The sequence below is a fragment of the Macaca nemestrina genome, unplaced genomic scaffold (genome assembly GCF_043159975.1).
Source record: "Macaca nemestrina isolate mMacNem1 unplaced genomic scaffold, mMacNem.hap1 Scaffold_73, whole genome shotgun sequence".
Classification (NCBI taxonomy): Eukaryota; Metazoa; Chordata; class Mammalia; order Primates; family Cercopithecidae; genus Macaca; species Macaca nemestrina.
The window spans coordinates 143,792-157,839 of NW_027257864.1; the positions used below are offsets into that span (position 1 = coordinate 143,792).

The following is a 14,048-nucleotide window of genomic DNA, read 5'->3' on the forward strand; positions in this document are numbered from 1 at the left end:
CAAGGTCAGGAGATCGAGACCACGGTGAAACCACGTCTCTACTAAAAATACAAAAAATTAGCCGGGCGCGGTGGCGGGCGCCTGTAGTCCCAGCTACTCAGGAGGCTGAGGCAGGAGAATGGCGTAAACCCAGGAGGCGGAGCTTGCAGTGAGCCGAGATCGCGCCACTGCACTCCAGCCTGGGCGACAGAGCGAGACTCCGTCTCAAAAAACAAAACAAAAATAATAATAATAATTAATAGACTTGTTCCTGATATCCGGCGGGGAGAGGATATTACTCCCGATATGAAAGAAAGTGTACACCCCTCTATGATGTTATTCCTAACAGCCAGGGAGTAGAGGATGTCATTATTGAAACTATGGCAGTGGGTGTACATCCGTTCGGTCGTCTTGTTCCTTATATCCTGGGTGGGAGAGGATGATACGACTCCCAATACAGGAGGGGGGTGTACATCCTCCTGTAATATTGTTTTCTATATGCAGGGGGAGAGGATGATATTACTCCCAATATCGCAGGGGTTGTACACACCTCTTGCGATATTGTTCCTAATATTCCGAAGGGGAGAGCATATTACTCTCAATATGGCAGGGAGTGTACACCTCCTTTGTAATATTGTTCTTAATATCGATGATGGGAGAGGATGATATGACTCCCAATATCACAAGAAGTGTACGGCCGCCTGTGATAGAGTTCCTAACATCTAGGTGGGGAGAAGATGATATTACTGCCCATAACACACGAGTTGTAAAATCCCTTCGATATTTTGCCTACAATCCTGAGGGGAGAGGATATTATTCCCGATAGCAAAGAAGGTATACACCCCCGTGACACTATGCTCAATATCCGCATTGGGAGACGATGACAATATCACAGGGGATGTACACCCACCCTGGGATATTGTTCCTTATATTGAGAGGGGGAAAAGATGCTATTGCTCCCAGTAACGCAGGGGCTGCGGCTGTACGCCCCTCCTGTGATATAGTTCTTAATATCCTAGGGAAGAGAAGGTGATATTACACCCAATATCTCATGGGCTGTACGGTGTCCGCTCAGAGATGTGTGGGGCTCTCTTACACCAGTAATTCCTTCTCTAACTGTAGCCACATACTGGTCATCCAGGGGCCTCCTAAAATCCAGGAGCATAAAAACAAGTGGAATTTCTGAGAACCAAAGATGGCACATGGCTCTGGTTGGGCTGCCACAGGCAGTTTTGTGAAAAAACAGAGATGTATTTCCCACAGTTCTGTAGTCTGGAGGTCTAAGGTCAAGGTGAGTTCAGGGCTGGCTCCTCCTAAGGCCTCTCTCCTTGACTTTCAGATGGCATCTTCTCTTGTGTCCTCGTGCGGTTGTCACTCTATAGATGTGTGTGTCCTGATCTCTTCTTACAAGGGCATCAGTCCTAATGACTTCGTTACCTTCATCACCTCTTTAAAAGGCCTATCTCCACATACAGACACATTCTGAGGTCCTGGGTTAGGACTACAACCTGGGAATCTTGGGGTATGTAATTAAACCTGAAGCAGATGGGGTCTTATAAACTTGTGTCACCCAAGCTCATGCCAGAGCCCCATGAGGGAGCCCCAGGTCCCCCCTTTGATATGGTTTAGCTGTGTCCCCACCAAAATCCCGTCTTAAATTCTCATGTTTTGTGGGAGGATAGAAGTGATAATTTGACAGCAGAGAAGACAGTTGCTGCCAGGGAGGGGAGAGGGGACCCCAGACCTCCAAAGGTTGGAGGGTCTCGGGCCCCGGGCCCTGGGCAGAGCAGGCAGCCCCACCCCCGTGACACCCCTGATGACCGCTCAGTAGTTGGAAAAGGTGGAATCATATGTAGAGGCTGGTTGGGGAGATAGGAAGTTGTTGAATGAGTTTTTAAATATTTCCATCAAAATTCTTACTGCACCCTTGGTGTTGATGGGGACTAGTGGCTTCACCAGGTGCCTGGCTTCTTCCTGGCTCTGACTCTGGGAGCCTGGCCTGGCCTAGGGCTGCTGGTTGGATTCATTGCTGGCAGCAGGTAGAAGGTGGAGGAGGGAGAGGAGCTGTCCTCCCTCCTCTCTTAGTCATGCCTGTCCACGTTAGCAGCCCCTCCCCAGGCATCCCTTGCCCATGATCTGGGGAGTGCTATTCTCACTTCCCTTTGGGCCCTGCCCACCGATCTCCAAAGAATCCCGTCAGTGACTCCTTTTAATCACCTCTTTGTCTGTGACAAAGTCTTCTGGGGCCTCCTGACTGATCTAAGGGAGAAGCCTGGCTATCTGTGCAACTTGTTAAAGTGAAGTGAGTCATTCACACTGGCATGTATCTACAAGTCACACAGCTTTGCAACTGGAGTGACTTTAAGTTCATCGAACCAAAGCTTCCATGACAGATGAGGACACCCATAATCATAGGATAGAAGTGACTTGCTCCCATCTCGGTCGGCCAAGCTGAGACTCAAGGGTAGAGTCTAGCAAAGCACACTTTGTCCTCCCTTAGAAGAAAGATCCTGCCCGCACGGCTCACCTCCACCTACCCTAGGTCTCCCCCACCCTCCCTTAGAAGGAAGGTCTTAGAAGGCAGCACATTCAACTTCACCTACCCTAGGTATCCCCCACCCTTAGAGGGGAGTCTTTGGGTCAGTCGCAAGACTACTCCGGACATCTGTAAGAACAAATAGTTTCCAGCACAGTCCTTTCCTGGGGTCTGCCTTTTCTCTCTGGGATGCTTGGAAGTTGAAGGGGTCAGGCAATTAAAGTTCTCCCTGGTATCTCAGGGGCCACTGACACACAGGAAAATGTGCTGCTCTGCTCGCTGTTTGACTTTGATGGATGCAAATTTGTTTTAAATGAGCCTGACATTCATTAGCATGTAAACATGTTACTGGTGGCCACATGCTGATGGATCTCGCGGGCTGTCCCCGCCGGACACCACCAGGCTGCTTGGGTCTTTGCTGCTTCTGCCAAAGGCTCCAGATGTTGTTTTTCTTGCACTATGAAGTAGGCATTTTAGCTACAGGGATATATATATACACACTATATATATATATATATATATATATATATACACACAATATATATATATGTGTATATATATAGTATATATATATTATATATATATAGTATATATATATTATATATATATAGTATATATATATTGTGTGTATATATATATATATATTTTTTTTTTTTGAACAAAAGAAACACAGACAAATCTGTGAAAAGAACTTGAGTTTATGCGCCGACCTACTGGAAGGAGCCTCTTAGAATGTCAGCTGCTCACTGTCTGCTTTGACTCCCAGGCAGTTCTCTGTGTCCTGTGGCTCAGATTCTGTGGGACTGAATTATATATTTCATTCCAGTTCTGCTCAATATTTCCCCACAAGTAGTGTTTAGGATGCGACTGATGCCTTTAAAGATATCTGCAGCAGGAATAGTGCAGAGAAAACACTCCATGCTAAAATATTTTGAGCTGAAGGCAATTAAGAAGCGCTCTGGCCTTCCCTCTATTTTCTGAAAAGCACACAACATAATCACATTATACAAAGAAAAAAGTGCCCTTTCTCCCCTCTCTGCCAGAAAGGACGCAGGTCAATCTCTGCAGACAACTTCAGACCCTTATCGTTCGGGAAACAGCACCAGAGGAATTTACACAAAAATCTATCATTTATTGGCCTTCCCACAATTTGTTGCCCCCAATGACCCAAAGTCCTTTTACTTTGTCTTGGCACTTCTATAAACATTTATTATCCTTGTTGAAGATGTTATATAAAAGAAAGCTCTGAGCTGTCTCTTTGAGATTCCCTCATTCCCTGTGTATCTCCCATGTATATATGTAATATACATGCTAATAAGCCTCGGTTTGCTTTTTATGGGGTTCATATGGTTTTGTTATAGGAACCCCAGCCAATGAAGCTAAGATGGGTGGAAGAAAAGATTACATTTTTCTCCCCTGTAGTAGCACTGTTCTAGCAGTAGCTTTTTTTTTTTTTTTGTAGATTTCTGTTGAACACACACACACACACACACACACACACACACACACGCGTGCGCGCGCGCGCGCAGACACAGCAATGTAAAAAGAAGTGTGGGGAGTCCTGATGAAATTTTAGGTCCCAGAGATTCCTAAATATGTTGGGAAGTTGTCTTTAAACGTTGATTTTTTTTCCCACATTTACTCTCATATTTTTGATTTTTTTTTTTTTCTTCTGAGATACCATTTCTAGATTGTTTTCCTACATTTTCTTGCAAGTCCGAGAGAGTATGCTGGTTAGTAGTGTGTCCAATGCACCACCTCTGTCCTTGTCAGTAAAGAAATGTAGTAATTGAGAGGGATATGAGGGTCACACTACACAGGGACGGAAACACAGATATGAAGTAAATAAAAACACGTGAAAACCCAGCATTTCTGGAACTCTCACCTACTCCTGTGCCGATATTCATCCTTCAGCTTTGCCTCCGTTCTTCCCTTCTTTTCTCATGCTATAGGGTCTGCTTTGGCGATGTCATCTACTTTCATTCTTCCAAAGTCAAGCTTCTAGCTTTGGTTGGAACTGCAGACCCATTGACTCATTCAGCAAATACTTTGTAAGCACATGGATAGTCACTGAGAATACCATGGTTCACCAACATGACCGTGGCCCCTGCTCACGAACCTGCGGCCTGATGGGGAGAATGGACACTAATATGACAATCACTCTAATGGGTTTCTGATGAAGAATTGAGGAAAGCGCACCAAAGAAAGGGAAGCGGGATTCTCTAAATTTATGCTGTAAAAGAACCTGGTGTATCTTGAGATAAGAGGTAGAAAATCGATGCATTCTGGAAGGTATGATCCCCTTGCAGTCTGGAGAGAAGTAGAGGTTGATTGTTGAGGGGGTTGGAGTGTAGGAACACCACGGTCTAAACAGAGATGGGGGTGCATGCAGAATGCCTCTTGCAGCAGGAAACAGGCACGTGCAAGGAAGTAAGCACGGGAGAAAGTGGCACAAGAGAAGAATGAAGGCAGGCAGGCAGGGGCTGGGAGATGATGGTAGATGCTTTATTCTCTTAACAGCAATGGCATGCTGTTGAAAGCACTTGGAGGTGGGGAAGTGGGTATGACATGTTTAGTGTTTTTAAAATTATCACAGTCTTACCCAACTCTACTTTTTTTTTTTTTAATTTTTAAGTTCTTGGATACATGTGCAGGTCTGTTACATAGGTATACATGTGCCATGGTGGTTTGCTGCACCTGTCAACCCATCATCTAGGGTTTAAGCCCTGCTTGCATGAATTATTTGTCCTAATGCTCTCCCTCCTTTTGTCCCCACCCCCCAACAGGCCCCCGTGTGTGTCGTTCCCTTCCCTGTGTCCATGTGATCTCATTGTTCAACTCCTACTTATGAATGAGAACATGCGGTGTTTGGTTTTCTGTTCCTCTTTTAGTTTGCTGAGAATGATGGCTTCTAGCTTCATCCATGTCCCTGCAAAGGACAGGAACCCATTCTTTTTTATGGTTGCATAGTATTCCGTGGTATATACGTGCTACATTTTGTGTATCCACTGTATCATTGATGGGCACGAGATATCCTCTTAACATGTGATCCAGCAATTGCACTCCAGTATTTATCCAAAAGAGTTGAAAACTTGTGTTCACAGAAAATCCTGCACATGGACATTTATAGAAGCTTTATTCATAATTGCTCAAACTTGGAGGCAACGAAGAAACCAAATTGTTCTTCACTAGGTGAGTGGATAACTAACTTGTGATATATCCAGACAATGGAATATTCTTTAGCACTGAAAAGAAGTGAGCTATCAAGCCATGAAAAGACACGTAGGAACTTTAAACATGCACAGCTACACAAAAGAGGCCCATCAGAAAAGACTAAATACTGTAAGCTTCCAACTAAAGGACATTTCGAAAAAGGCCCGACTATGGTGTGAAAATATCCATGGTTCCCAAGTGTTGGGAAGAGGGAGAGATGAGGTTTTTAGGATTTTAGTGCAACTGCTGTGTACGATGCCATCATGGTGGATACATGTCATGACACATTTGTTCAAACCCATAGAACCAGCACCAAGACGGAGCCCTCATGTAAACTGTGGACTCTGGGTGACAATATGTCAACGTAGGTTCTTTAGTTGTTACAAATGCTCCCTCTGGGCAGGAGAGTTGTTAGTGGGGGAGGGTGTGCATGTGGGGGAAGAGAAGGCATATAGAAGGACTCTCTGCACCTTTCAATTTTTCTGTGAACGTGAAACTGCCTAAAAGATAGTGTATTTTTTAAAAATAAAGGAAACAACTGGAAACAAAAAGTCCTCACAAAAATCAAATGAGAAAATGATCACACTGGGTGCTTCAGGTCAAAATGGAAGAACAAGGGCTGTATTTACCATCCCACCTGATGACTTTTTTCTCACTGCTTTTCAGCATTGTTCTGGAATCTAGTCAGTGCAATAAGGTAAGCTGAAATATATAAAATGCACTCTTATTAGAAAATAAGATGTAAACGTATCTGTATCTGCAGGTGACATGATCACCTGTGTGGAAAATCTCCTGAAATCACAAAAAGCCACTAAAACTAATAAGAAGAAGTTACTTACTAATAAGTGACTTTGGAAAGTTTGCAAGATACAAGCTGAACACACAAGCAATATTTATGTCTTTATACACTGGCAAAGAAATAATTGGAAATGGAAATTAACAAAGCAATATTATTTATAGCACATCAAAACATGAAATACTTCAGACTAAATCTGACAAAAGATGTGTAAGATCTATACACCGAACAGCCCGCAGTGATGCTGAGATAACTAAATAAATGAAATTATATACTAAGTTCATGGATCAGCAGGCTCAATATTGTTAAGATGTCACTTCTGCCCTTGTGGATCAGAGGTTTAATGCAATTCCAATCAAAATCCCAGCATGATTTTATTTTACTTTTTTATTTTTCAGTAGAAATGAACTAGCGGATTGCAAAATGTGTCTGGAAATTTAAAGAACCCAGAAGAGCTAAGACAACTTGGAAAAAAAGGTGGAGGACTTACCTGAACTATCAAGATAGTGTGGTATTGGTATAATAAGAGAAAACTGGGTTAATGAAACCTCCTAGAGGGTCTAGTAATAATCTCACAAACATGTTACATATACGTAGTGGATTTTTGAATAAAGGTTCAAAGACACTAAATTAGAGAAAGGACGATAATGATGATAGAAGGATTAAATACCATAGGCCAAAAAGAGAAAAAAGAGCTCCTGCTAAATATCTTCACATTGTTGATGTCACTCATGCAATTCAATTCACATTTTGCGTGTCTAAAAGTTGAACAGACCTCTTCATTCTCTTTCCCCAATTCACTCCACAGAGATGCTGGTGTCTTTCAGTGGAACTTGGAAGTTTGCTCTTCTTTTTAAAATGACTCTCATAGATACTGTTTATGCAAGAAGTTATGGGACTATAACTTACAAATACTGTTCTAAACCTTGGGATCACATATTCCCCTTTTTCTCTACTTATCGTTTCTAATCAGTTTCCCATTTCCTCTTTCTCCTTCATATTTACACTGCATTCCTTTTAGTTCAGGTTCTTGTTACCCCACTCGATTTCTTGATGTGGTCACCTGAATGTCCTTCGTGTTTCAGCCTCCTGGAATCCTTCCTTCATGACCCTGAAGAACTGCCCTCCAGACCCGCAGGTGTGACCCAGAATCAAGGATCTCAAAGCCAAGTGGGATCTGAGAGGCTACCTAGACCAATCCTCCATTACAGACGTATACCTTTTGATGACTTCACTTCAGAGCCCAAAATATTTGCACTGCAGGCAGAATCACCTAAATCACTTGATGCGATGTTCAGTCTTCCCGTGGTATTTTCCTATCTGCATCTCCCTACTTTCGGTCAGCCATTTCTCACTCATGACACGGAATCCTTCTTTCACAACACATTATTATTGTTCTCCACACACACTCATTTGTTTTCTGCCTGGGTTTTTTTGTTACATTATTCCCTCTGCTGGAAATACCATTTTCCAAGATATGACTACAGAATTTTAACGTATTCCTCAGAATGATTCACATATCACATATTCTACCAAATGGCTGCAGATTCTGTCACCTCCTCTCTTATCCTATGGCAACCTGGAGAACGTTCTTCTCTTAGCCAATAGGATTTATCATGGTCCTTCTTTATCTTAACAATAGTTTAGCGGGACTGAGAAGTGGGAAGTAGATTTTTCTCTCAGGGCTGAGAACTGTCTTAGTTTAGCAGATCTCTCTGGGGCTCCATTCTGGTTGTAGAAAAGCATGGTGGGGAGGAGAAGGAGGGGAAGTAAGCTGTGTTGCATGAAGATGGACAGTTGTGACCCTTACTCCGGGGTTGGGAGTTGAGGCCCCTAGGAAGGAGAAGCTGTAAGGATGAAGACGAGGCATAAAAAGTGATACAGGCCGGGTGTGGTGACTCACGCCTGTAATCCTAGCACTTTGGGAAGCCAACGTGGATGGATCACGAGGTCAAGAGTTCAAGACCAGTCTGACCAATATTGTGAAACCTGTCTCTACCAAAAATACAAAAATGAGCTGGCTGTGGTGGCACATACCTGTAGTCCAGCTACTCGGGAGGCTGAGGCAGGAGAATCACTTGAACCTGGGAGATGGAGCTTGCAGTGAGCCAAGATCATGACACTGCACTCCAGCCTGAGTGACAGAGGGAGACTTCATCTCAAAAAAAAAAAAAAAAAAAAAAAAAAAAAAAAAAGGATGCATAGTAACAAGACTGCCTGAGGAGAAGAGGCAATCAGCAAACTTCTCCAGGGTGGGATGGCTGAAGACCCTTTAAGAACAAAGGTGTCTACTTTCCTTTAGGTTGCTCTATCGTGATTTAATGAACCCTCCCAATCTACTGTATTCAGTATTTGGTATGAGTCAATTTAGGGAAATTCTAGAAAACATAGCTGGCTGTTATCATCAGGTTAATGTAGATTGGGAGGAAGGGAAAAACCCCAGGAGGCACGTAGGAAGGACAATACGTGAAAATAGAAACTTGAAGTCAGTTCACCCTTCAAACAAAATCCAGTTTCCAGAAGACATTGTCAGGGCTGCTGGGTCTTCTCATCTGAAGATGGGGGATTCCAGATAATTATTATACTTGAATCTCACAGGATGGGGTGATCACCACCAGCTCTCAAATGGGATGAGTTACAATATCTTCTATCAGGAGGCGGTAAATAAGAGGTTAGGTACACGTCTGTAGTCATCACAATTTTGTCAAGATTGCTCTTTTTACTTCCATGTCAGAGACGGAGAGCCTGATGCTTGTGGAAGTGATTGGTTCAGGGTCTCACCATCAAAAGTGGCAGAGGAAAGATTCCAACATGTTTTAAAAGCTGCAAACTGAGCTGACTCCCATCCTTGCTGTCATACCGACTTTGAGATTTCAATCCTCCTGAAGGCAGGAAACTTATTCCATTTGTTTTTATACCCTCCATAACACTAGTGAGCAAGTTTTGCTCAAAGTAACATGGAATATTTTGCTGACTCAAGGGGAAAAAGTAAGAGACTTAAATGACACCATCACAAGTCAACATTCAAGGAACAGAGACATATTTAGCATTAGCTGTCTCAGTCAAATCAACATAAGCATGCACGTTTATCCTTTACATGGGGGTAAGACAGCAAACACAATTGCAAAAATGAGCCAAGTGTAAAACATTTGTCACAAAGGGATGGATTTAGACAGGAGAGCAGTGAAGTAGGTTATAAAATGGTCAGCATAATCCATTTTAAGGAATTATTAGCTGAAACATGCAAAGCATTTAAGATTTCTGGGAGAAGTGTACAAACACACCAAATGTTTGTCCGACATTTTCTTCACTGCTTCTGTCTTTCCACAGGGCTGGAGATGATGTTGACCAACGGCATTGGGAGGAGGGGTTGCAGCTGAGTCCACACCCTCTCAAACTCCTTCAGACTGTTTGTTTTTGTAGACTACTTTACCCTTAACAACAAATCCTAAGATTTACTCAATCAGTACAGCAGTCGTTGGCCAGAGTTCAAATTTCTGATTCGAAGGAATCTGCACTCTGCCTGCCAGGATCGATTATTAATGGCTTCGTCCGTAGAGGAGCTATGTCTTTGCTCACTACGGAATAGTATTGAGGCTTCGAAAGGGGTATTTTGCTGGTCACCTGCTGGTCATACTTCTGCTCACCAAGAACAGATACTGTTCTCAGCCCCTTACATTGACAAGGTCGTTTAATTCTCACATAGCCCTTTCAGATAGATGCGACTATTACCCCCATTTTACAGAGGAGGAAATCAAGAGGCAGAGGACATAGGCGAATTGTCCCAGATCACAGAGCTGGCCACGGAGCTGGGACTTGCACCCGGCCAGCCTGGCTCCAGAGTTCCCTGCCCTCCTCCTGTACAGCACGTGTGACCTGCAGTAATCACCGCCCAAACAGGCAGGCACTGCAGATAGCCAAGCACATCTCTTCCGACTTCAGCACGGAGGAAGGTTCGTTTCCATTCTGGTGTTCAGCTCGGGACTGTGTTTATCACCACAAGGACGCACAACCCAGAAAGCTCAGTCACGTGACGTTGCCTTCTACGGTCATGGTTTTCTACTTTTTGGCCCCATTTTCCTGCCCACTTGGCCTGCTGGGACGTGAATGATACATTACTACTTCTACAGAATGCAGGTGAGCAGGTGGCATGGCAAGGTGGGTTATTGGACAAGATTTCCTGACAGCTGGAAGCTTGGGGGAGACCCGCGGTGGCCCCTTGTTGTTCTTCCCTCTGGGGTCGAGCGTGAGTCCCTCATCGCTGGTGCCAGGCGGTGTCACAGTTTTTAGCACCCCACAGCCAGGGCGGCTTCTCTGTCCAGCTCCCCCCGCCCCGCCCCGCCCGGCTTCTTTAGTGAGAGAAGTTCTCTGACTTGGGATTTTGCAGTCAGAAGAGTGATCATTACAATTTTCATTTTGAATATTGTGGCCCTGCTGGACTGCGGTGCAACAGGCTCTTTCATGAAGATTGGCAGAGATGCTAACGGCTAGGGCAGCAGGATCAACGGGAGCGAGGAGGACTCCTGGGATACAGCTCTTAGCTCCCCCCGGAGGGAGCCACAGAAATGTGAATCTGCTCTTCACATGGCCGTAGACTCTCCCGTGTCCTCCATGGAACCTGTGGAGGCAGCGTTAGGTGCTGGCCGTCTCCGGGGTGTGAGCTCCGTGAGCAAGAGAACATCTGCCCTCCCACCCCCATCTCCGCAGCTGAGTCCTCTTGCAGTTTTGATTTTTAGAATGAACGCAGCAACCTGCCCCATTCTGCTGATGCTGCAAAAAGGAGCTGGAAAAGAACGTGCACAGCTTCTCCAGTCTTAGTATTTGTTACCTTGTAGTTTGGGAAACTTTGGCTTGAAACTTGGCTGTCCTAGTACAAGGATGTGCTGAGGATTCTATGATCCTGCTAGATTCTTCCAGGAGGTCAAGTTGAAAACGAGCTAGCTGCTCTGCCTCTGTCATTCTGTTTCTCTTTCTCTTGTCTGTGTCTGTCCCGTCTCCCGGTTCCTCTGTTCGCCTTTTCCTCTCTACTTCTCTCTCCATCCCTCCCTCCCTTGCTATTACTCCAAAGAATATTCTTGTTGAATTTGTTTCTCCATATCTTCTGCCTTTCCTTGGAATACATTCCTAAGAGTCTACTCATTGTGAAAAGCAAACGGCCTTTAGATGTTTTCCAAATCTAACAGATGGGTGTCCTTTCAGACAGAGCTTCATTTTACACTTTTATCAAGAAGCCCGGGGCTCCCTGCTCGCCATGCTGCAGTCGCCCTCAGGAGGTTCATGGAGAGCAGAGGCCTTGGGGCTACATTAAGGGGTGTCTTTTTTCCAATGTCCCGAAGGTATACTTTGGGGGGGGCCGTTGAAGTAGGAAAGTGACATCAGCACTGCCTGTATGGCATGGGTTGGTCAAGTACAGTGTGCACCCGACCCCCGGACTGGCTCTAGGTGGGGACAAAGGACTTCAGTTATTACAGGGTGGGATGGGCTGGCGGCTGCCCAGCTCTGGGGACAGATGCGTCGGCTTTCGAAGCCCAGGTAGCACCTGTCTGAGACTGCACAGCCCTCCTCACCTCTTCAGTTCCTGAAGGGAAAGACCCCAGGAGACTGAGGTGAAGAACGCTCTTCCATTTTCAACTCACCCACCATTAGGGTTCTGCCCCCTCTACCCTCCAGCTCGCCAACCGTGAAGTTTCCAGGGTCCCTGGCCAGTCACTTGCGGAAGCCTCGCTCTCCAGGACCTCGGGAAAGAGGCACCCTACTCGAATGCGTGCTTCTCCAGGAATATTTGCTCTGGTAATAGCTGAGAATAAAAGGCATGTCTAACAGTTTGATTGCAGGTGGGTGACCCCGGGGCAAGTGACTTTGGGAAGATGGGGCTGGCTGGCGTCCTGTGTCCTGACTTTTCTTCTGAGCCTCTGCAAAACCACTTTTGAGAAAATTAATCGGGGTGGGTACTCCTGGGTGGCATTTTCTTCTAAGTGAAAATCTGTAGAATTCCTGCATTTGCGGGAGCTGGGGTTTTCTGTCACGACCTTGTGGGGAGAGGGGCTGCCCTTCTGTGTCCTGGCAGTGTGGGGCCTGTTTCTTATCCAGACTTACCCAGACTCTTCTTATCCAGAAGAGTCAGGTGCCTGGCCAGTGAACTGCCCAACTCAAATTTGTATGTCGCTCGTATCGACCTAAAATGAAATAATGAACTCTAAAACATCCCATTTCTGGCATTACAGAGACCTAGGAAGGGAAGGCTTATAGCCGGCTTCTTCACAATCCAACTGGAAGTAGGGTAGCCGGATCCTGGCATCCGTATCTCCTGCTGGGTGAGGGTCACAGGATCTCAGCGCCCAGGTGAGGCAACGATGTTGAAAGAGGCTTCAGAAGAACTGGGCCAGAACAGTGGAATCAAACGGAAAAGACTGGAAATTCAATCAGCTTGGGGAATGACCAGAGAGCGTCTGTTGCCCAGCAAGGCTTGAAAACAGAGATTCCCAGCAACAGGGCCATAGCAAAGCTCTCTCAGCACACCTGCCCCGGACCGTCAGCTGATGAGAGCTTGTGATTGTGCCATCCAAGGAGACGTAGCTATTTGGTCTTCAGCTGGTTCTGGGCACAGAGCATCTAAGACCCTTGGAATCTTGCGAGTGGTCAGAGTGCCTTTGTGTAGTCGGGACAGGCCTGGGAGCTGGGGTCCCCTAGGCAGTTTCAGGGTGGTTCTCGGGTTCAGAAAGACCAAGGCAGGACTAGAGGGCTGGAGCTGTCAGTCTCCAACCCAACCTCTGACCTGGAGGGAGAGGGCTGGAGATGAGTCAATCCCCAATAGCCAAAGATGTCATCAACCATGTCTACAGTGACACCTCTAGAAAACCCAAAATGGTGGGGTTGGAGAGCTTTCAGGTTGGGGAAAACCTTGACATTCTGGGAGGGCAGCATTCCCACTCCCCAGGGCCAGAAGCCCTTGCACTTGGAACCCGCCCCCACCCACCAGGCCTGGAGCAATGCACCTCTTCATCTGGCTGTTCACAGGTCCTTCATAACGAACTGGTGAGAGTAGGTCAAGGTGTTGCCCTAGGTACCGTGAGCCAGTCTGGCGCGTTATTGACCTTAAGTAGAAGGACATGGCAACCCCGATTTGTAGGTGGTCATCCAGAAGCAAGCGAGACCTGAAACTTGCCATTGGCGAAGCGGGGGCAGGCTCAGGGGACTGAGCCCTTGACCTTGATTTTTCCTGTTGCAGCAATATGTCCAATTTCAGAGCTGAAACATCAATAAATATTTCAACTGCTCTAACGTTAGTGTGCAAGTTGTACTTAGGGGTGTAACATCTGCCATTGAGATTTGGGGAGGACCCTCAGAACCAACCTCAGGGCCACCTGCCACATGGACATCAGCACTGTGGTGCAACTTGAACTCTGCAAATCAAGCCTCTAATGTCTTAGGGGAATCTGAACCTTCGATTTCATGCCCCGTGCAAGGTGAGTCCTTCCGAGAACACCCCTGGAGCACTTCGCACATGGTTCAGTGCTGATCAGT

The 14,048-nt window shown here is 45.7% G+C and overlaps 1 long non-coding RNA gene across 9 annotated transcripts in view; it reads left to right on the forward strand.

The window, feature by feature from the left end:
* LOC139361619 (uncharacterized) overlaps positions 1-13,805 on the forward strand; it is a 131,968-nt gene extending 118,163 nt beyond the window's left edge. For 4 of the 9 annotated variants that reach the window (XR_011619193.1, XR_011619192.1, XR_011619194.1 and 1 more), the window contains exons 3-5: positions 4,468-10,661; positions 12,195-12,358; positions 12,749-13,805. This is a non-coding gene — a long non-coding RNA (uncharacterized lncRNA). The remainder of the gene's footprint in view (positions 1-4,467; positions 10,662-12,194; positions 12,359-12,748) is intronic. The other 5 variants (XR_011619198.1, XR_011619196.1, XR_011619195.1 and 2 more) reach the window with 2 other exon arrangements.
* The last annotated feature ends 243 nt before the right edge of the window (positions 13,806-14,048 follow it).